The sequence below is a fragment of the Saccopteryx bilineata genome, chromosome 4, assembly GCF_036850765.1.
Source record: "Saccopteryx bilineata isolate mSacBil1 chromosome 4, mSacBil1_pri_phased_curated, whole genome shotgun sequence".
NCBI lineage: Eukaryota > Metazoa > Chordata > Mammalia > Chiroptera > Emballonuridae > Saccopteryx > Saccopteryx bilineata.
In genome coordinates this window covers 241,127,041-241,152,395 of record NC_089493.1, presented here as the reverse complement: position 1 = coordinate 241,152,395, position 25,355 = coordinate 241,127,041, and positions in this window count along the sequence as shown.

The window sequence follows — 25,355 nt, the reverse complement described above, 5'->3', positions numbered from 1 at the left end:
ATTGAGAGTTAAAGAAGATTTTGTGACCAGTTTGTATAAACTGGTACTATCCCAGCAAACAGATCATCCTAGTTGTTATGGAAACTGATACACGGGATCATTCTGAACTTTCTTTTGACACTCTTACTTTCCTTTGTTGGAGCTACTTGTTGGAGCCTGGAATGTATGGATTTCTCTTCCTTGACTGTCTTGTCTGCTGAAGCGTATCCTTCAAAAGGGTACAGGGGAACATTCATTTAAAAAGCCTTTTTGTCTGAACTGTCTCATTTTTATCTTCACACTTGATTGACATTTTGGCTTGGTACAGAATTTTAAGTAGAAAAAAAATACATTTTCCTTAGGTTTTGAAGCATTACTCTAGTGTCTTCCAGCTTTCAGTGTCACTGTTGTGGAAGTTGATGTCACTCACATTCTCATTCTTTTGTATCCACAGGCTTTCTCTCTGGGAGCTTGTGGGATTTGCTCATGATCTCCTGCATTTTGAAATTTTGTAATGATGAATATTCATTCATTGCTCTGGTTACTTGATTGATTCTTTAAAACATAGACTCTTTTTTTTTTTTTCAGTTCTGGAATAATGTCTTGTATTACTTTTTTGAACTATTTCTCCTCACAAACCTCACTGCTCTCTTATTTTTTTTTAAAGAGAGAGGAGGGGAGATAGTGAGACAAGGCTCCTATATGCACCCCAACTGAGATCCACCTGGCGACCCCTGTCTGGGGCTGATGCTCAAATCAACCAAGCTATTTTTAGCACCCAAGGCTGATGTGCTTGGACCAATGGAACTATCCTCAGCACCAGGGAACAATGTTGGAACCAACTGAGCCACTGGCTATGGGAGGGGAAGAGGGAGAGAGGTTGAAGGGGAGAGAAGCAGATGGTTATTTCTTATGTGTGTGTGCACTGACCAGAAATCAAACCCAGGGACATCCATACTCTGGGCCAATGCTCTATCTACTGAGCCACTGGCCAGGCCCTTGATCTCTCATTTTAGTACTTCTATTATCCTAGATCAAATCTAGAGTAGTATTTTTTTAACCCACTTTATCATATTTTCTGACTGTAGTTTTTGGTTTTACTTTCTTGGTGATGTTTTCTGTTTTAACTTTTAACCATTTGATTGATTTCTTTATTTTGGATGATTTATGATGGTTAATTTCTAAAAACTTTTTCTTCTCTGATCACTGTGTGGTTTCCTCATGTTGTTTTATGAATGCAATATGCATTCTTAACTCACTGAGGGTATTATTTATAATTATTTAAAGTTTTCTCCACTTCTGTTTTGTTTCTGTCTCTTAATGTTTTTTTTTTACAGCTGTTTTTTTTCTTCTTTCAAGTTGGAGGCAGGTTTAGCAGAAAAGGGTTAACTCGGCAGGCCTGGGTTGCTTAAATATGGCACATTTCAGAGAAAGGCCTGTCTTCCGACTGGCCCCTGGCTGACTCCTGAAAGATAAATTCTGACACTTTGGAATATTCTGCCTGATAAGATTGATTTTGTATGCCTCAGGCCTTGGGCCACACAAACCAATTTGATCTCATAGTTTATGCTAACAGTGTGATTTATGATGAAATGCTGGTTTTGCTCTGGAGAGAGGCTGAAATCTGAGTAGCTGGGGTCAGTCAGAAAGGTACTTCTTGCCTATAGGACTGACCCCAACAAAAGCTCTAAACACCAAGGCTGAGGTGAGGTGCCCGTGTTGGCAATATTTTACAAGTGTCATATATCATGGCTGCCAAATTTATATTTCTGATTTTATTTTATTTTAAATGCCTATTTCTGATTTTTTTAGTGTATTTTGTTTGAAAATGGAAGTAGGTAATGGAATTTAGGGATCTGTATTTAAAACAAAAAAAAATCAGTTGGTTTTCAACATGTTTTATTGATGCCCATTTGGGGCTCATGGAATGCCCTGTCACAAAATTTTTGAAAGCACAGCCAGTATTACACACACAAGACAAAGTCATGTTCTATGCCAAACAGGAAAGCATTCGACATGTAGTCCTACATTACATTTTCTACACGCTTGTGCACATTTATGCCATATATGGCACATTTCCTTTGCTTTCCCTCACAGGTCCTTCCAATACATGTCCAATTGGATCAAATGTAACACCTTCAGCTACACGGCTTTTCCTGGTCACTCTTGAACTGGGTCTTCCGGTGACTTTAGGATTGGATAATGCGTCTTTTCTCATATATGTTCTTGCAATATTGCATCTGAAGTCTAATAACAAGATGCTTTCATTTAAAGCAGTATAAAGGGCATGGGCGTTAACAACAGCAACATCAATGGCATTTGTAAAAAAAGGAAAATACCACTTCTTTCCTCTAAATTTAATGCAATACTTTGGACATTCTAGCCCAGCTTGTGTTGAGAAACCCATATATTTGTTATATTGCCCTACAATGTGTGGTTTATCCACTCGACATTCTTTCTTTTCTTTCTTAGAATATCTTTTCACTTTTTCTAAAGGTTGTACTCCTAAACAATTTCACATAACTTTGACACAGTTAATGTCATTCCAAATCAATGCAAAATGTTATTATTTTTATCATAACAGTAATCCTATACTCCACGTTCTTCTTCTTTCATAATGCTATCAGATTTCAAGGGACACTTATCCATTCTATTATACCATGCTGTTTCAGTCGCCTTTATATTACATTCTTTCAATTTCAATAACAATTCAAAGCTGGTAAGGAGGTTGTTGAAAAATACTTCATATTCTGATGGAACTGCAGAAAAGAAGTCATTTTCATTATTACAGAGGCTCCTACACCACTCACAACTTGTTCTTCTTTATACTTTCCTTCATAAATATCCATATGAAAACAATACCCAGATTCAGAGCAGCACATGGCTCATTGTTTGAAACCAAACCTGATTGGCTTTCCTCTTATAAATTGTTTCAAAAAGCGGTGTCCATAATATCTTACCATTTGCTCATCGACTGAGAGCTTTTGAACAAATATTCCGAACTTTTTAAAACTTAAATTTGTCAATCACAGGTCGAATTTTAAATCGTTTTTCTTTTCCATGGCAACTATGGAACTATTGTCATTGAAATGCAAATTTCTTTTTATTTCTAAAAACCTGTGCTTTGGCATACAGTTTCTAATACAGGTAAGATTCAGATCTTCATCCTCACACCAGTATAATTGTTCCTGTGGTAAGGATTTGATATTCAGACAACAAAAATACTCCAATAAACTTTCTAAGGCAATTTGTGGAAAGGTCAAAATTATGTCTGTTGTTTTGTCTCACATTCCTTATACACTGGGTTACTATGTAGTTTAACAAATTTTCATCAAAAAATTCTTCAAATACGTCAACAGGTGATTTATTTTTCAAATGTTGAGTCATTTTTTATTTCAGTTCAGATACATTATCATACTGTATGTACTGCTGGAAAAGCTTATGTCCTGTTTTTTCCAGTCACTCCTCAACAATACTTTACGTTTTGTTTTTTGCGTAGATGATGGATTGTCTTCTAAGGCACTAGAATGTACTTCTAATTGACTGGGAACATCCTGTGGGAGAGTGTCTTCTAACATATTTTCACCAAGGTCTTCACCATCTGATACTGAATCCACATTATTGGGAGGCCGTTCAACTATATTAATGGTTTCTTATTCTAATTTGTAAAAAATTTGTCATTCCGAGTAGTTCTTCTATATCTCTAATGCTAAGAAATTCTCTAGCAGCCATACTGCCCCAAAACTGCCGAAGTAAAAAAAAAAAAAAAGCTATGAATTTACTAAAGTACCTAAATATTATCAATTTTTAACATAGCATATTCCAGGAGCCCCAAATGGGGAACAATGTATTTTATAGTTTATCTTTTATAATTGGTATCATATGGACTTATATATTATTGTGCTATCAAGTAAAGGGATGTGTTAACAGTTGTACACACAAACCTGCCAAAAAAAGCAAAAAAAAAAATAATGACCAAAAGTTCAATAGAAAACAACGTAAACGTTAAAACGACATTTTACCTCACAAGTTATACATTTTTATGTCAAATACTTTTATAGGTAGGCAATATTGAAACAGAAAATACTTTTGAAAACTAGAAGGTATGTGTGTTTAAATGAATACATATTTATTCACTATAACCATACTTTAAGTGAGAAAAAAAAATTAAAATCCCCATGTGGGACCTGCGGCAGGAAAAGAGTTGCATCTTTGTGCCTGGTTTTTCTTGGACATTGTTCCATGTGTCTTTTCCCTTTGCTGATTCTAATGTATTCTTTATTGTAATGAAATATAACCATGAGCACACCAGTTTTTTTAGTCCTTCGAATGGATTATTAGACCTGAGGGTGGTCTTGGAAACCCCCAACACAAAGATGATTCTTAATTAACTCTTCATATTTTTAAGTAAGGGATTAAATACACAATGCATTTTCAGAACATGAGGATAGGATTTGTCTATTTTATTATTGAGTAATTGTTCTCAAAATATTGTTCAAGGAGACCTGAGGTCTCAGAGAATCTTGCAGGGTTCCACAAACTTAACTATTTTTGTATTCTACCAACAGTATTTGCCTTTTTACTATGTTAACATTTGTGTTGCTGTGCAAAACATTGCTAGATAAAACTGCTGAAGACTTTTCTGTGAACAAAGGAAGTAACACCAACCTATACTAGTATTCTTTATCACTGCTTGCTGTTGTAAAAATATGCTGGTTTCAGTTAAGGTTGACCTCAGTGAAGCAGGAAAATAGGAGTTGAGTACACATCTTTTACTATTTTGAAGAGAAAATGGCAAGTATACCTCCAGTAGTTTTGCTGCATACTGCAATACAAGGACTATCTCAAGGAAAACGCTTTTGTAGTTATTGGAGTTGAGAGTTGAAGTGACCATATATTTCCATGAAAACCATTTTTACTTGAAAGAATGACACACTATAGTTATTTAAACTTGACTATTTTTTTAGAGACTTTATTTTTTTTATGACTTTATTCATTTTATAGGAGGGGGGGAGAGAGAGAGAGAGAGAGAGAGAGAGAGAGAGAGAGAGAGAGAAGGAGTAGGAAGCATCAACTCCCATATGTGCCTTGACCAGGCATGCCCAGGGTTTTAAACCGGCAACCTCAGCGTTCCAGGTCAATGTTTTATCCACTGAGCCACCACAGGTCAAGCCTAAACTTGAATATTTGGCAGAGGTTTTCTTGAAAATGAATAGGTGAGACTGTAACTTTAAGAAAAACACCTGTCAATATTTAGAGCCAATGATAAAATGCAAGCTTTCAAGAAAAATCAGTTTGGAAAACTTGTATTGGCTACTGGAAACTTGACAGCTTCTCAATACTTAAAGAATATTCTGATGAGGTCAATAGTAATATTAATACATGTCAGTTTTTTGATATTGTATAATGCAAATGTCAATATTTGGAAGGCTTGTATAAACCAGTGAACAAAGATTTTCCAAATGATAAATGCATGTTGCTACAAAATCATACATGGATAAAAGGTACATTAAATGTGCAAGATAGATCTATGGACTTAAATGTAACAGAGTGCAAAAGTTCACTGGTTTCAAGTGTACAATTCTATAATACATCATTTATATTGTGTTGTGTGTTCACCACCCAAAGTCAAGTCTCCTTCTGTCATCCTATATTTGAGCCCCTTTACCCTTTTCTACCTCCCCGCCCCTTTCCCTCGGGCAACCACCAAACTATTGTCTGTGTCTGGAGTTTTTATTTGTTTGTCTTGTTTATTTGTTGCTTACAGTTTTATATCCCACATATGAGTGAAATCATATGGTCTTGACTTTTTCATTTGACTGTTTTGCCTAGCATGATATTCTAAAGTTCTGTTCATGTTGCAAATGCAATAATTCATCTTTTCTTATGGCTAAGTAGTCATTGTATATATGTACCATAACTTCTTCATACAATCATCCACTGAAGGACACTTTGGTTCTTGGCCACCGTGAGTAATGCTGCAGTGAACATAGGGGTGTATATATCTTAAACTTAAATAATTTTATTAACCAATGCCACCCCAATAAATTTAATAAAATAAAAAGTTATAAAAGAATAAATTTAATAAAATAAAGTTTTAAAAAAGAATGTACATCTCGTAGTATGAAAACCTTTTTCACTTGATATTTTATATGACAGCATTTTAAGTAATTTTGTTCAGTTTTATAATGTAACTATTTTTTTGTAGTTTATTGCTGGTCATGAAACATGGTATAGATTTTTTTATATGCGATCACAATTTACTGTTAAGTATACAGTCTTATGTCTGATATTTGTTACTAAATTACCCATAATTCCTTTAACTTGGAAAGCTATATGCATATTATAATAATATACATTTATAACATAAATGTATATACAGATTACATACACACACATATAGATATATTGTAAAAAATAGTTCACTAATATGGTTCAGATTCTGCCTTGCCTCTAACCTTTAAGAAACTACTGCTTTTTAAGTGCTGGTGTAGTTTCAATCCATATTATCTGAAAAGGCTATTAATACTTTATTTTTTAAGTGAAAGGAGGGGAGATAGTAAGACAGATTTCCGCATACCCCTGACTGGGATCCATCCAGCAAACCCTGTCTAGGGCAGATGCTCAAATCAACTGAGCGATTCTCAGTGCCCAGGGCCAACACTCAAACCAATGAAGTCACTGGCTGTGAGAGAGGAAGAGAAACAGAAGGGGAAGAGGGAGAGGAAGTGAAGCAGATAGTCGCTTCCATGTGAGCCCTGACTAGGAATTGAACCCGGGACGTTCACAGGCTGGGCCGACACTCTATCTGGCCAGGGCCTAAAATACTTTCTGCAACTATATATTAATGTGTGGCTGCATTTTCTTCATGTACTTCAACCAAAACAACGTGTTGCAACAGGTTAAATGCAGAAGCAGATATGAGGACCTAGATGTATTTTATTATGACGGACATTAAAGAGGTTGCCAAAAATACCACTAAAATTATTTTTTGTTTTGGAAAATGTATTTTCTATAAACATATGTTATCTATGTTATGTAGGGGTTTGTTTTTTTGAAGCAAATTAATAACAATTTTTTAAACTTTCTGAAATGGTAACATTTGATAGCTACAGTTTATACGAACAAGAGTTCTTGGAACTCTCCAGTACTTTTTATGAGTTTAAGGAAGTGCTGAAGCCAAAAACTTTGAGAACTGCTACTATGGTGCTTAAGGGAAGGAGCAGGGCTTTTCATTGGGATGCCCTCAAATGTTGCTGTTTGCAGGCGTACTCTCCTGAAATTGTTCATTTTCTTCCAAAGAGGAATCCCGCAGTCCCCTGACTTTGGGCTGTTTGATGGCATTTTAGGGTTGGGTCAGATGAGGGGGCTTGTGAGTTGCTTAGTTCACTAGGTAGACTTTGGGTTCATTCTCCTAATTTACATCCATGCCACCTTCTGCTACTCCATTCTGCTTGACGGCCATACTGTGTGGCCTTTCTGACTTTATTTCTCTATCCAGAGAATAGGCTCTGCTTTCCTGCCCGTTGGAAGAGGGAAGCTAGGTAGATGCAACAGCTCACTTTTTGTTACTGTTCCGTCCTCACTGCTCCATCTACTTTAGTCTTCTAAAATTTTTTGCTCTTTTATACGCTGTTGATTCCTCTCCTGATATCTTCTTAGGCATGCGGTTCACTGAATAATACCCCACCCTAGATTTCTATGTCCTAATCTCTGGGAACTGTTGGTGTTTCCTTAAGGGACATAGACTTCGCAGGTGTGATTAAGTTCACATCTTGAAACGGGAGCCCTTCCTGGATTTCCAGGTGGGCCCTGTACACCATCACAAATATCCTTCTAAGAGGGAGGTGGAGGAGGAGCTGTTACAGACAACAGAGAAGGGAAGGTGAGCCTGGGGGCAGAGACTGCAGTGACGCAGTTCCAGGGATGCTGGCGGCCGGAGACTGGAGAAGGTGAGGAGTGGCTTTTCCTCTAGAGCCCAGAGGCCCTGCTGACATCTTGATTTCTGCCCAGTGATGTTGATTTCAGATTTCTAGCCTCTAGAATTGTGAGAGGGTTCATTTCTTTTAAGCCACCAAGTTTGTGATAATTTGTTACCACAAACAGCAACTTCAGGAAACTAATAGAGGCATATATGTATTTTAATCTTTTCTGTCACTTTAGTGGGGGTTTATGGGATAAATACCTGTGGTCTATATATGCCAGGTGTAAGCAAAGTTTTTCAGTGAGTTTTTAACCGCCATAAAAATGAGGCAAGGCCTGACCAGGCGGTGGTGCAGTGGATAGAGCATCGGACTGGGATGCAGAGGACCCAGGTTCGAGACCCCGAGTTCGCCAGCTTGAGCAGCGTGGGCTCATCTGGTTTGAGCAAAAAGCCCACCAGCTTGAACCCAAGGTCGCTGGCTCCAGCAAGGGGTTACTCGGTCTGCTGAAGGCCCATGGTCAAGGCACATATGAGAAAGCAATCAATGAACAACTAAGGTGTTGCTACGCGCAATGAAAAACTAATGATTGATGCTTCTCATCTCTCTCCGTTCCTGTCTGTCTGTCCCTGTCTATCCCTCTCTCTGACTCACTCTCTGTCTGTGTAAAAAACAAACCAAAAAAAAAAAATGAGGCAAGGAGGAGAGAAGGGAAATTTTGCCAGAATATATATTCTTCTGATGCTCTAAAGTGACTTATATAGCACCACCCCACCCCCTGGGGTGGGGAGAGTTATTCCTAGACTTCACTCACTTGAGAAAACATGTCCAACTGGCTGTAACTTATCTGGGATATTTAGAAACAGCCAATGACAAGCCTGAAATGTTGATCCAGCCCTAGAACTTGGAAGAGTTTGGAATATCACCAGGTTGGCAGTTGGGGTGGAGGCTGGGTTTTGTTCACACTTTACACTGTTGCCCTGGTGTGAGGACTTCTGCAGCTACCCATTTGAGGTGTATAATTTTTTTCCTGGTTGATTGCTGTGTGAACCTTCATGCAGTTTAAATAAAGAAATAGATTGCTGCTTCCCCATTTCCCTCCATGGTTGATGCTTTCCACTTACATCGTCTGTATATGAGCCAAAGATCTTGGGAAGTGGGAAAGGATCACGGACCAGGGTCATAAGATCTGGAGCAACATAGCGCCAGTGCTGTGTGGCCAGTGGAGAGGCTGAGTAATGGAGGGGCCCCTGGAAGGTATGTCTTCCTGTCACAGTCAGCAAACATTTAAGTGGCATTCATGAAGTATAAAACACTGAAGCACAGCCTTTTTCAGAAAAAAAGGGTAATCTTTACCCAGTTTTTGTTCTTATACAAGTAATCACAATACATAAGAAATTATAATGCATTAGTAATGAATTCAGGCAAAGGAAAAACTTCCAATTCCTTGAATTTCTGCAATAAATAGGAATTAAAGCAAAAAGTTTAACATCTAGAATTTAAAACTTTGAAACCTATAAAAGGACTATTATTTAAATTTTCTGAATACATTATTACAGAAGTAAATCTCAGAATTTATAACAAAATTGGGACTCATATTTTCCACATTTAAATTTTTCTTTTCTTCCTATGACTAGAGTTGCTTGGGAGTTCTAGGTGATAGATATACGCCTTTAAAAATAATGATTAATAAGAGATGACAGATAAAGCCTAAACTGACAGAGCAAGCCAAGTAAATAGAATTATATTAGACAGAGCAAGAAAGTGGCCATTTTCGGCAGCGTGCCCACTGGGCTATAATTAGGTTTAATGTTGTTTCTGTTACTTCATGGGATGCTGGCGGTCAACGAGAGTTTAAAACACAATCAGAAACATTTTCTGCAGCAATAAATTTTGCTTTTGCTGCACAAAGACATGAATATGCAAATTACTTCCTACTTTTACAAAGAACTACTTCCCCCAAACAAATAACTCCCCTTCACCAATATGTCCTAGTTTCTTGACAATATTGAAAGAATGACCTAATATCAAGAACTGCTTTACTGCATTTCTTGAATAGTGGCTAGGCTGATCAAGTGCTCATATAAAAGCAGGGAAGAATGATTGGAAAATACAGAGGAGATCATAGCTGCATAACGTGTGGAGTCATGAAGGCATAAGTTCACAGACGGCTGAGGTACTAAATCCTGGACTTAGAGAATTCATAGTTTCTTTTTTCTACTGCCTGCCTTGTTCCAGAAAGACCTTAAGTTTATGAATATTTGTGTGTGTGTGGGGGGAAACAGCTATGTTAGGCTTGCTCACTGGTTTACCGGCTGAAAGCATTTTGCTTGATTAGTGTGTGAGCACGTGGGGAATTCAATGCGAACCTGCCTGGCCTCAACCACCAGCATTACAGTGTGTGTGCACAAGAACAAGAGTCAGCAAAATAATATAATTTTAAAGGAAAAGAGAAAAAAGCAACATAAAGGCATGCATATTAAAATGGAGCAAGAAATGACATTAGTTTAAAAAATCCTAACCACAAACATCCGCAAAGGTCCTCAAGTTTGTACTGATATTCTAGAAGTCATTCAGAAAAAGAGGTAATGGGATACAAACATCTGTGCCTCTGGTGGTACAGAAGTAACCCTGAGGCTGGGTCAGGCAGGTCCTTCCTGAGGTCTCAATGTAGCTGGCATCACGTGATGCAATGAATGACATCCTCCTCCATGGTTGCAATGATGCATTTTGGATGGTTGTTGATTATCTAGGCCTCAGTGGCTTCACACTCAACAACAGTTCAGCAAATCATTCCTACCAGGTGCTGTTAAACTACAAACCATATATACAGCTGGATGGAAGAAACAATTTGCTTCTGAGGCAACAGTGCTCGGACATGGAATGAGTAGAGACAGCTGGGCCTGCCCTGCCTTTGTGGCCCTCTGTGCGTGAGACAAGAAGTGAGTAAACACAGTTACCTGCATGGAGAAAGAAATGACTTTGTGCAAGAAAGCTAGAAAAATAGAAAAGACTGAGGCTCATTAGGCACATTGAAGCAGCCTATACCTAGCTCTTTCCTCATTAGTTATGTAATTCCAGATGTGGACCCAGATAGAGTAGGTTATTTTTTCTCTGGATGAGTGGGCAGTTCTACAATTACAAGTTCATAGAACATGGATAAAATACAAATCTATTTTATTTATTTACTTATTTAAAGATTTTATTTATTGATTTTAGACAGGGAAAAGAGAGAGAGAAAGGCAAGGGTAAGGAATGGGAAGTAGCTCATAGTTAACTTCTTGTATGTGCCTTGACCAGGCAAGCCCAGGTGTTAAACCAGTGACCTCAACATTCCAGGTTGATGCCTATCCACTGTGCCATCACAGGTCAGGCACAAAGGCATTTTAATGATTTTTCCTGTGTTCCCTGAACAATACCCAGTGGAGTCCACCCAGAGCCACCCACATTGCACAACTCCAGAGGGCATTGTTTGAATAAAATTTAATGTGACTGTCCAGTGGTGCCTGGGCTTGTGCTACCTAGAAGTTCTAGGATATCCTTTTGCCAAAGAGCAGATGTAAGGGGTAAAACTTCCCTCCGTTTTGAGCAGGGTGGAGTGCACATTGATATTAGAAGAGATGATGGTGCTTGCCTAAGTAAGCTGTCTGTTGTCAAGAGAAGATGTCGCTATTCTGTGAGTAGGTGGGAGATATTTAACAGCAGCACAGACCAGGACCTGCCACAGTTGCCATTTGTTCTTTTGGAGTGATGGTTGTTGGATCCCTCTGTAAATACAATTTTCAAAAAGTGGAAAGTGTAACTCATATACATATAAATATCTGTCAACGCTTTCACTCAACTCATCAATTAATGAAGGAACCAATAAAATGGAAGGCTGATTTCAAGAGCAGCTTGAGAAACTTGGGCATTTATAGGAAATTTAATAAGAGGATGTTAGGATGAGATTGCTAAGTTAGATTGGAAACTGGTTAATGGCCTAAAAGGCAATAAACTGTAACATATGGGGATACTTTTTCTACAAGATAGAAATCATTTGGATAAAATTTTGTAATATTCCTTTTACATAATCAATTGAGTACAGTCCTGACTCTTATCTGGAGATGCTAGGCATCTGAATCACAGTAAAGCTGATTTGGGGTTGGATGCTGTTGTGTTTCTAATATTGGGTTTTATTACTATTATTCCCAAAGCATACCCTAAGTATTCTGGATAAGAGAGAGATTTCTTTAGCACATAGATCCTCTTGCCCCAGAAGTGACTTCTGGGGCAGTTATAATAAAAGTCAGGCCAAATGTCTTACTCGAGTGGCCACTCCATAGGTGAGAGACAAGGAAAGTGATTTTTTTCCTGCTTCCAATGGGGAAGGAGGCAGCTATTCTTCTCCACCTCTGTGCAGGTCTCCTTGGAAACACAATGGGTCTGAATCTTACTCCAACCCCTTGGTTTATAAATAAAATCTGTCCAGAAGCCAGAATGCTCTTGATGTCTTGGCTTGTATAACCAAGAGATGTCTCCAAGTTTTGGACCTTATTTCTTCTTGAAACATAAATACCTAAGGATATATCACTCCAGTCGAGACCTTTTGGGGTCTTTTTGGATCAGAGCAATTAGCTCCATCATAAGGAAAGCGAATGGTTGCAGATTTAATCCTATGGCATGTGAAAAATGTTTCTCAGAGGAATGAAAGTGAACTCTTTTTTCCTAAGATTCTTCTGTTTTTATATCACATACAACCCCAATGTCTTGGAAAGCTAGGGCTTTCTGCAGGAGCAAATACTGTAGGCCAGCCATTCTCAAAATGCGATCAGCCACAGTGGAAAATTTTAGAAGTGCAAACTTTTAGGCATTACATCACAACAGATTTATTGACTAGAAATTCTGGGAGTGGGGTCCAGCAGTTGCTTTAATGAGCTCTCTCGGTGATTCTGATGCAGGCCACACCTTGAGAACCACTGCTGTGCACTGTGCCCCATGAGCTAGGCCCAGTATCCCCCTCATTTCTTACAGCTGTCCCCTTGCTGTCTACTCTGCAATGTCAGTTGATTATTCTCCATGGAGTGTCTGCTGCCATGATATGGTCCACTCTGGCTTATAGCCATATAGTAAGGTTGGTAGTAATCTAAAGAGCAAATTCACATGTGGGAAGCATTTTAGTATAATGAAAAGGTTATGAGATTCTAGCTTCTGAAGAGTTTAAAAAATGAGAACCACCTATTTTAGGTCATTTAAATGTGGACACCTGAGCAGCAGCAGGTGACCCAAATGACTGAACATTTTCAGTTTCTGAAGGCAAACAACATTGGGGAGACCAAATAACAAACTAATTTCCTGATGGAAAAGTAACTTCCTAGCAGGATTATCTCATGTAGATCTACCATGCAAAAAGCAGGCATTCAGAATAGTATATATTTTATATTGCATATTGTATCCCTAGTACACTGACAAAACACTGATGATTACTTTTACCTGCTTCATAGACTTTTTTAATGCTTTCAGAATTCTGGTGGCATCTCTCTTGAAACCAGAATTGTGTAAGGTACTCTGTGCCTCTTGCCTATGGTCCCTTCACAAAAGTGTCATTAGAATCCTGGTTATCCGTAGACAGTGTATTCTTACACAAAAGCGGTTACAGTCTTATCAGCTAGGACTCCTGGGGCCTAACAGAAACGACCTATTTGCTCAAGCAACCTGTCCTTCTGGAAAACTAGTAAATGATATCAGACCATAGCAAAGTCCATTTCTGAAATCACCAATGAGATTCCCTTCCAGCTTTATGAATCTAAGCAAACAGAACATGTGGGAATGATTACAAACATTGCCAAAATCTTTGTTATGTTTCCATGAACATCAATCTGATTTGCTTGGCTTTCGTGACAAAGACCATAAAGAATTAATCCACAACAAAGAAGCAGTACAAGAAAGAAGAAATACATAGGAAGGAAAATATGATTACTAGCATGTGTGCTTCCGTGCTGCAGTATTAATGTTGACCTGAGAGCAAGTGTACATGAGAAAACAAAAATAATAACAAAGAAAAAAAGAGACCTAAATTTGGATAACAGTGTTACTTAAAATTAAAGAGGGAATAATCCAGGTTAGTGTAAATACTAGCACATGAGCCATAAGTGCTTCATAAATAGAGAATGTTTCCTGTAATCCATGAGTAGCACCCACTTTCATAAAGCAGAATTGGTTTTATGGACTGCTGAATTGTTCCTTGCAGTACTATACTCTCTGCTGCTTCTGAGATTGGTTTGGAAGGAGCAGTCATTACTTTAAAACTGCCAGTGTTTATCCAGGACTCTCTGGCCATTTTGTTGAAGCTTTCAGAAGATTTTCTAAACATGAATATCCACAGATGTGCAAATACACACATTTTTTTTTCCTTGTTCCCTTGACAGTTTGCATTTGGGAAGGCTACTTTAAAAAAAAAAGCTTCCTTTATTTAATTTTTAATTTTGTTTTCAATTACAGTTTATGTTTAATACTATTTTGGGTCAGCTTTAGGTGTACAGCATAATGATTAGACAATCATACACTTTTACAAAGTGCTCCCCCCCGATATTTCCAGCACCCACCTGGCACCATGTGGTATTACAGTATCATTGACCATATCCCCTGTGCTGTACTTGACAACCCCGGCTATTTTGTAACTATGAACAATTTGTACTTCTTTAGTAACATTTCTGTGGAACATGACCTTTCTGGGTTGGATACGCTTACTGTGGCTTGGTGCCTTACTTAAATGCAAACCCATCCACACTATGTCCAGAGGGAAGGTGGAACAGGAGCCTTTTAGATTGTGTACTTGTAATGGCTGTGATGTGCCATTCTCCTCATCCACTCCAACCTGGCCCAGATGTGCTCCTGTGGCTCTGGAGTTCTTGAAGGCCCTTCTTTTTAACCAAGCTTGGAACCCTGGCTTGTCTCATGTTGTTACTACACGCTGTGTGTGCCCGTGCGTTTCCTCTTTCTACGATGCGGCTGAGGATTCAGACATGATCCTTCTAGTACGCCTTTGTTTTCTGTACCCAAAGACAGAACACAGAATTTTTTTATTTTAGTGCTTTTTTTCCTTTTTATTTAATTTATAGGGGTGCCACTGGTTAACAAAATTACACAGGTATCAGGCACACACCTCTACAATACATCACCTGTATACTATTGTATATTCTCTGTTCACCCCAAGCCAAGTTTCCTTCTAACATCGCTTATCCCCTTACACCCTCCTTCACCACTCCTCCCGCACCCCCCCCCCGCAATCACCACACTGCTGTCCGTGTTGTCCATGACTTTTTTTCTCTTTTTTCTTTTTTGCTCAGTTTCTCCACCTGCCCCATCCAGCCCACCCTGACAGCTGTCAGCCTGCTCTTTATCCAGTGGTGGGATTCAGCCGGTTTGCACCAGTTTGGCAGAACCGGTACCTAGTTTTTTGTTGAGTTTGGCAAACCAGTTGTTAAAATGGCACTTGTAATCAGGGTTCTCTTTAAGGTGGGTGCCTGGGCAGTCGCCCAATGCGGAATTCACAAATTTATAATTCTTACTCTTTTTAATGTTTATCTGCACAACAGCATATTCTAAGCACCCATAGTAATGTTCATTCTGTCTATAGGTGAAAAAAATTGCAAGTGTGGACACCAATTGAGAAGCAATATGGAAATATCTTAAACAGTTTTATTGTTTTTTTGTTAGATATTTTATTTTTTTATTAATATTTTAAAACTCTTTCTTATAATATAATCTAGTTTTGTGTACCTCTTTTATTATTTTTATTTAAGTATGAAATGCATAAAGTAATAAACTATCTTTCAGTATATCGTTTTTTATACTTAAATTGATCATTAGGGCAGAGGACTGGTTATTAGATTATTTAAATCTCATCACTGCCTTTATCTATGAGTCTGTCTCTGTTTTGCTTGTTAGTTCATTAGATTCTACATATGAGTGAGATCATATAGTTATCTTTCTCTGACTGGCTTATTTCACTTAACATAATGCTCTCCAGGTCCATCCATGCTGTCACAAAGGGTAAGATTTTTTTCTTTTTTATGCCACATAGTATTTCATTGTGTAAATGTGCCACTGCTTTTTTTAATCTATTCATCTACTGAAGGACACTTTGGCTGCTTCCAAATCATGGCTATTGTAAGTAGCACTGCAATGAACATAGGAGTGCATTTACTCTTTCAAATTAGTGTTGTGGGTTTCTTTGAATATATTCCCAGAAGTGGAATTGCTGGGTTATAAGGCAGTTTCTTTTTAAAATTTTTTGAGGTAAGTTCATACTGTTTTCCACAGTGGCTGCACCAATCTGTATCTCCACCAACACTGCATGACGGTTCTCTTTTCTCCACATCCTTGCAACACTTGTTGTTTGTTGACTTATTGATGATAGCCATTCTGACAGGTGTGAAATGATATCTCATTATGGTTTTAACTTTTATTTCTCTGATGATTAGTGACATTGAGCATCTTTTCATATATATATTGGCCATCTGTATGTCCTTCTTGGAGAAATTTCTATTCAGGTTCTATGCCCATTTTCAATTGTATTGTTTGTTTTTTTGGTGTTGAGTTTTATAAGGTCTGTGTGAATTTTAGATATTAACCCCTTATCAGATGTATTATTGGCAAATGTGTTTTCTGTAGGTTGTCTTATTATGGTTTCCTTTACTGTACAAAACCTTTTTAGTTCAATGTAGTCCCATTTCTTTATTTTTCTTTCATTTCCCTTGGCTGAGGAGATATATAATTTAAAAAAAAATTCTACAAGAAATGTCCAAGATTTTACTGCCTATCCTATTTGCTTCTAGGATTTTTATGGTTTCAAGTCTTACATTTAAGTCTTAAATCCATTTTGAGTTTATTCTTGCACAATGTGTTCTTATTTTATTTATTTTTGCACATATCTGTCCAGTTCCCCGCACTATTGCTGAATATTCTGTCTTTATTCTATTGTGTGTTCTTGACTCTTTGTCAAATATTAATTGATCATAAAGGCATGGATTTATTTCTGGGCTCTCTATTCTTTTCCATTGATCCATATGTCTATTTTTATGTCAGTACCATGCTGTTTTTATAACTATTGTCCTGTACTAGTTTGATATCAGGTAGCATGATTCCTTTAAACTTGTTCTTCTTTCTTACAATTGCTGTTGCTATTTGGGGTCTTTTTTGGTTCCTTATAAATTTTTGGAATATTTGTTCCAGTTCTGTAAAATATACCATTGGTATCTTGATAGGAATCGCATTGAATCTATAGATTGCTTTGGGTAGTATGGACATTTTAATGATGTTAATTCTTCCTGTCCATGAACCCAATATATGTTTCCATTTATTTGTATCTCTCTCAATTTTTTTCCTCAGTGTCTTATAATTTTCTGAGTACAAGTCTTTTCCATCTTTTCCTCAGTTAAGTTTAGTCTTAGGTATTTTTTTCATGCAATTATAAATGGGATTGCTTTTTTAGTTTCCCATTCTGATAGTTCATTATTGTGGTATAAAAATGCAATTAATTTCTGAATATTTATTTTATATACTGCTACTTTACTGAATTCATATATCAGCTATCATAGTTTTTTAGTGAAATTTTTAGGGTTCTCTATAGTATCATGTCATCTACAAATAGTGACAGTTTTACTTCTTTCTAATTTGGTTGCCTTTTATTCTATTTCATTGCTGTGGCTAGGATGTTCAGTACTGAGTTGAATAAGAGTGATGAAAGTGTCTTCCTGACTTAAGGGAAATACTTTTAGTTTTTGCCCATCAAATATGGTGTTGCCTGTGGATTTGTCATTTTTGGCCTTTATTGTATTGAACTATGTTTCCTCTATTCCTACTTTGCTGAGAGTTTTTTTTTTAATCATAAATGGGTGCTGAATTTTATCAAATGCTTTTTCTGCATCGATTGATATGATCATGTAATTTTTATCCTCATTGTGTTTATGTGGCGTTATCAAGTTTATTGATTTGCAGATATTGTACCAACCTTGCATCCCTAGAATAACTCACTTGATTATAGTGTATAATCATTTTAAAGTATTGCTGGATTCCCTAATATTTTGTTCAGGATTTTTTAGCCTCTCTGTTTATCAGAGATATTAGCCTATATTTTTTTCTTTATAATATCTTTATTTGGTTTTGCAAATAGGATAATACTGGCTTCATAAAATGAGCTTGGGAGTCCCGTTTTCTCTTGATTTTTTTAAAAATAGTTTGAGAAGGATAGATGTTAGTTCTTTTTTGAATGTTTGGTAGAATTCACCTGTGAAGCCATCCGGTCCAGGACTTTTGTTGAGTTTTTTTATTATTGCTTCAATTTCACTAGTTGTAATCTGTCTATTCAGATTCTTTTATTCTTTCTGATTCAGTTTTGAGAGATTGTATGTTTCTAGGAATTTATCTATTCTGTCCATATTGTCCAATTTATTGGCATATATTTGTTCATAATATTTTTTTTATAATACTATGTTTTTCTGTGGTGTCAGCTATTAATTCTCCTCTTTCACTTCTAGTTTTATTTACTTGGGTCCCCCCTCTCTTTTTTCTTGATGAGTCTTGTTAAAGTTTTGTCAATATTTTTTATCATTTTTGAGAACCACCTCTTGGTTCTCAAAAATATATATTATATTATATATATATATATTAGTCTTAGGTATTTTTTTCATGCAATTATAAATGGGATTGCTTTTTTAGTTTCCCATTCTGATAGTTCATTATTGTGGTATAAACATGTTCTATTTTGTGGTATAAAATGTGTTCTATTTTGTTTGTTTTCACTCTGATCTTAATTTCCTTTCTTCTACTCATTTTGGGTTTTGTTTACTGTTCTTTTGCTAGTTCTTTTAAGTGTTAAGTTAGATTGTTTATTTGAGATTCTTTGTTTGTTTCTTAAGGTAAGCTTATACCGCTATGAATTTCTCTTTTAGGAATGATTTTTCTGTGTCTCAGAGGTTTTGGGTTGTTGTGTTCTCGTTTTCATTTGTTTTAAGAAATCTTTTGATTTGTTCTAATTGTTAACCCATTCATTGTTTAGTAACATGCTATTTAGCCTCCATGTTTTTGTGTGTTTTTCAGTGCTAGTGATTGATTTCTAGTTTCATACCATTATGGTCAGAGAATATGGTTGATATAATTTCAGTCTTCTTAAATTTATTGACATTTGGGTTTTTTTTCTTAACATGTGATCTATCCTAGGAAATGTTCCATGTGCACTTGAAAAGGATGTATATTCTGCTCCTTTGGGGTAAAATGTTCTGGATATATCAATTAAATATAGTTAATCTACTGTGTCACTTAAGGTCACTGTTTCCTTGTTGATTTTCTGTCTGGGAGATCTATTCATTGTGTTGTAAGGTACCAAAAAGCTACAGAATTAATATTAATATTTTAGGAAGTTTAAAGAACATTTTATTAATTTGGGCTAGGCGTGCAGAGAGATTTTGTAGATATGACTTCTATGCTTGTGTGTTTGGCATCAAGTCAGGATGGCCAATAGCATTGTATTGTAAATGCAGAGGGGAAGGAGATTTGGATTCTCTGACCTCCCCCCACAGCTGTAAGGAAATAGGTGAATAGCTAGCCAGGTGCAGGAAGAGAAAGATTAAAATAAACCTTTTCTTATATTGATGGGCCATTTATAGGCATTTGTCCCCATGGAAACTACCCCTCCCCTCCTGAAAGCATGTAGTTAATGTATATATCTCTAAACAAAGGAATAGCAAATGAACACTAGAAAATAGAGGAATATCTTTTAATATGTAAAGTGACATTTTTACCATTGTGTTACCTTGTAAATTTTAATATGTAGAAACATCTTTTTATGAATCCTATAGACAAATGTTATAAACTTGCTAATGAATTGTGTCCCATCCCCCCTTCATCCTTTTCCCAAACTTGTATAGGTGAAAACAAAGGCTATAAACTTATGCCGTGATGTCAGGCTTTTCCCCTGCCCATGTATAATTAAGGGTATATCACCAGCCCTTAGAATATTATAGACTCACACAATTTGGGACTGCTGCCCTATGTAAGCTATATGTGGCTGGCATATTTAATAAATTTCTCCCTTTAATAAAACTCTTCAAAATTCATCTGGACTTGGTGTCTTACGAAAACCTGAAGAATTAAGGTTTGGGTACTTTACAACAATTGATGTCAATAGGATGTTGAAATTCCCTACTATAACTATATTACTGTCAAACTCCCCTTTATGTTCATCAAGATTTGCTTTACATGTTTAGGTAGGTGCCCCTATGTTGAGGATATAAATATTTACAAGGGTTTATTATCCTTTGGTTGAATTGCTCCTTTTTCATAATGTAGTATCCTTCTTTGTCTCTTACTATATAACCTTTATTTTAAATATTTTTTCAGATATAAGTATTGTTATCCCACTTTTTCTTTCCTTTCCAATTTCATGAAATACCTTTTTCCATCCCTTCATTGTTAGCCTGTGTGTATCTTTCATTCTGAGGCTGTTCTCTTGTACACTGTATATATATGGGTCTTGTTTCTTTATCCATTCAGGTATCCTGTTGCTTTTGATTGAACATTTAAGCCATTTACATTTAAGGTGATTATTTATAAGTATGTATTTATTGCCTTTTTTTTTTCATTATAACTATGTACCAGTGTTGTTTCTCATCCTCCTTCTACTTCTTCTTCAAAACCCTTTAACATTTCATGTAATACTGGTTTGGTTGTAATGAACTCCTTTAGATTTTTCTTGCCTGGGAAACTCTTTGTTTGTCCTTCAATTTTAAATGATTGTCTTGCTGATTAAAGTAGTATTGGTTGTAGGGTCTTGCTTTTCATCACTTTGAATATTTTATGCCAATCTCTCTGGCCTGAAATGTTTCTATTAAAAAATAAACTGGACCTGGCCAGTTGGCTCAGTGGTAGAGCATTGGCCCTGCTTGTGGAAGTTCTGGGTTCGATTCCTGGCTAGGGCACACAGGAGAAGTGCCCATCTGCTTCTCCACCTTTCCCCCTCTCCTTTCTATCTCTCTTTTCTCCTCCAGCAGCCAAGGCTGCATTGGAGCAAAGCTGGCCCAGGTGCGAGGATATCACCATAGCCTTTGCCTCAGGTACTAGAATGGTTCTGGTTGCAACTGAGTGATGCCCCAGATGGGCAGAGCATCGCCCCCTAGTGGGTATGCTGGGTGGATCCCAATTGGGCACAAGTGGGAGTCTGTCTCTTTGAGTCCCCGCTTCTCACTTCAGAAAAATTTAGGAAATAACCTGACAGTCTTATGGGAGCTCCCTTGTAGGTAATTATCTTTCTCTTGCTGAATTTAAGATTCTTTGTCATTACTCTTTGTCATAAAATGACCTTTTCTTAAAATTTTAATCTTTCCTTACATTTTCCACCTCACTTCTGAATTTTCCTAATTCTGGTTTGTGTTTTCCTTTATCTTATATAATTTTCTCAACTTTTAGCTTTATTTGATCTGGGAGGTCATGACTGGATCTGTTTTTTGGTTATAGACTTCCTCCATGTTTTCATTGCTTAGAGGGATGCTTCTCTTTTTTCTTTTATAACTTTTTATTAGATTTGACCTAGATACTTTTCTGTTGCTCCTATTTATGTGACTCTAGTTTGCCTAAAGTTTAGAGAAGATATAATTCCATTGCTCAAAGTAGCTTTTTTTTAAAAAAAGATTTTATTGTTTTAGAGAGATAAGAGAAAGAGTAAGGTGGGGAAGCATCAACTTTTAGTTGCTTCTCCTATGTGCTTGATCAGGCAAGACTCAATTTTGAACAGGTGACCTCAGCATGCCAGGTTGATGCTTTTATTCACTGTGCCACCACAGGTCTGGCTCAAAGTACCTACTTAATTTTTTTAGTGTTCACACTTCTGTTTTTATATTTTTTGAAGTGGTAAAATATATATTCACTTACTTTTTGAGATTTCCTGGCTTTGTTTCTCTTTCTGTAGTTACATGGAACATCTCTTTCATTTGTTTCTATTATTTAAATTGTTACTGAATTTTTATTTCATTGCAAGAAGTTTCTTGCCAGTGTAGGACATTTTCTTAAAGAAGAGAATTCTGGTTGTTTTGGTTGTGACAATTCATATAACCCAGACTGCTTCAGTCTTTTTCACACTGCCATGTCCCACGCGATGAGTCTATTCTAGGGTCTCGAGTGGGAAATGGTATGAAATTGAATGAAAAATAGACAGAGACTTAAAAATATATATAGGATGGCTTCGGGAGGATGCCACAGCTCCTTGCCAACAGTCACTACTGTCCTGGTTGAGCCACAAGAACATAGCCACCCCTCAAAAGACATTTGTTTTTATTTTCTGGGCAAGGTGAGCCATTAGCAATTCAATCACATTTCCAAGGCAACACAAGAAAACCACCAGGTGCAGAAAATCCCCCACCATCTTAACTTTAAACAAAGAAGTAAATAGCTTCCAGTCCTTCTGGGGAACATGGGCGGGCAGGATGAATACTGAAGCACAGCCCTTTGTTAACTTAATTAGGCAGGTAAGGTGGGGGGTTGGGCAGACTGTCAGCTTATAGCCAGCTCCCAGCACCTCTGTCCCCAATATCCAGACTGCAAAATACCCTGTTTACTTTTCAGTCCTCAATATCATACTTTACTATGAGCCCCTTGTAATCACCCACTATGAGGTTGAGAAAAATGCTTTCCATTTTCAGCTGCTATTTCAATTCAACTAGTCTTGCATCCCAGGAATATTTGTGTGTTATTTTGCTCTTCCATTTGTTGGACACCTTTTTGCTTCTTCCACCAGCCACTGACACCATGTTAATCTTGTGGATGTTTAGTTTATTGTTACCTTCTTGTATTTGAGGATTTGTGGGGCTATTTTGTCAACTGGTCCTGTTGCAAAAGTTTTGTTTTCTGATCTAGTTTGTTGCTCTTTTTATGTAAAATTCTTTACAAAAATACTTTATATAAACATGAAGTGATAACATCAGTGAAATAACAAACTATTCTTTTATAAACAATATGTTATGCTGTTCTTCTCTTTTTAAAAATCAAATGTGATTCAATGGAAAAAATGATGTTAAATTCTTTATTCCCTGACTCAATAGCTAGTACGAATCAATGCTGAAATGTTTCTTTTATTACATTTGACCGTTGAAGGATTTTGTAAGATGTCAAAATTCATTTAATATATTCTAATACTACTTCCTTTTATTAGTTATTATTTCACTCTATCAGTTATTATTTCACCCTCTTTTTATTTCACCCTCTTTGCCCTCAGAACCTCAACAAACAATTCAAATACAAAAACATATATATATATATATATATATATATATATATATATATATGTTTTTTTTGACAGAGACAGAGAGAGAGAGTCAGAGAGAGGGACAGATAGGGACAGACAGACAGGAAGGGAGAGAGATGAAAAGCATCAATTGTTTGTTGCAGCACTAAGTTCATTGATTGCTTTCTCATATGTGCCTTGACCAGGGGGCTCCAGCAGAGTGACCCCTTGCTCAAGCCAGTGACCCTATGCTCAAGCTGGTGAACCCATGCTCAGGCCAGTGATCTCAGAGTTTTGAACCTGGGTCCTCTGCATCCCAGTTTGATGCTCTATCCACTGCACCACAGCCTGGTCAGGACAAAAACATGTATTTTTATCGCTTATGCCTTGAAGTAATGATGCAGTAGTCATATTTAGTTATGTTTGATTTTCACATGTGTATACTACTTGATTATACTTGCTATTTAATATCAGGGCTATAGTAAAAATATAAATAAAAATTAAAGATAATTTCACAAGAGCTTTGCAGTGTTGATTTATGAACAACTTTTTTATGAGAGATAATAAAATTTTTTTTTTGTATTTTTCTGAAGCTGGAAATGGGGAGAGACAGTCAGACAGACTCCCGCATGCACCCGACCGGGATCCACCCGGCACGCCCACCAGGGGGCGACGCTCTGCCCACCAGGGGCGATGTTCTGTTGCCACCAGAGCCACTCTAGCACCTGGGGCAGAGGCCAAGGAGCCATCCCCAGCACCCGGGCCATCTTTGTTCCAATGGAGCCTTGGCTGCGGGAGGGGAAGAGAGAGACAGAGAGGAAGGAGAGGGGGAGGGGTGGAGAAGCAGATGGGCACTTCTCCTGTGTGCCCTGGTCAGGAATCGAACCCGGGACTTCTGCACGCCAGGCCGACGCTCTACCACTGAGCCAACCGGCCAGGGCCTGAGAGATAATAAAATTTAAAGATTATTTTATGAGCAAGTATACTAAGTGGCCAATGTATAGTTCAACTTCTGGAAAATCCTGTGTCTACAAATTCATTTTCCACAAAGTTGACATGAAGAGTGGATGTTCAGTTTGTCCACATAACCTCAAGTCAATTGCCAAGGTTTAAAAATATATATAAAAATTGAGTTGTTGGATTTTAGTTGACAAGTTGTGGAATTTTAGTCCATTCCCTGTTTTCCTAGAAGGTGTTGGATATTTTATAAATAGTATCATATAATTAAGAGAAATTCATATTTCTGCTCTTTGTGCATTTTTTAGCCCCATAGTTCATTGTTTCTTGAAAATATATGTATCTTAAGAATGGTGAAATGATGATGGTAGATATTGGCCGGTGTCCAAATTGTGTGATAGAAATCGATAACTTTTTAGGAGATTTGTTCTAAAATTAGATTTTCTCTTTTTATATGCACTAATCCATAGACCAATTAACAGAGTTTAGGTTAGAAGATGATAAAAAACATAATATTGTATAAATATTCAGATATGAAAAGTTCTCAATATTTGCTAGACCCCTCTGGAAATGCCCCAATGTTTCCATTTCTCAAGGCTATATTTGGCAGGCCAGCTGCATCCAGCTATATCTCAGCAAGTCCACCAATCCTGGCCCTTCTAACTACTGACCATTCCTGATGTGCACTCTGTGAACAGCTTCAGCTCTCAGTCCTGAAGTCTTTCTGGATTAGCTCAGTGTTAACTCCAGCTGCTGGAAAAATGATTCTGTCAGCACACAATCATGTTCAGAGAAGCTTGATCTGTATGGCTCGTTTTCTTTTTCATGGGACAATGAATTCACACGCACACTACTCCTTGCCCTAGCTATCTGCTACATGCTAAAGTTGGCTTGGCTTGTGTTCTATATGAGCAACTAAATATACGTGGGTGTGAATATACATATCTACATATTTGTATATATGCATGTATGTACATTATGTAAGCATATATATATGTACATATATTATTTAGGATCCCAAAAGGATAGACATGACATGTGACAAATTAGAAAATTTGATGAGAGGTAAATTACAAATTTGTGAGTGGTGTTATAATAGGGCAGTCACAAGGATAGTACAGGAACCCAGCTAGTATATGTGGCACAATCTGGAGGCCACAGAGGAGGAGGAGGGGGAGGTTACTGGAAACCAGAGGGACACAGCTACGTTGGGGCGACTTTCCAAGGAGAGAATTAAGGGAATA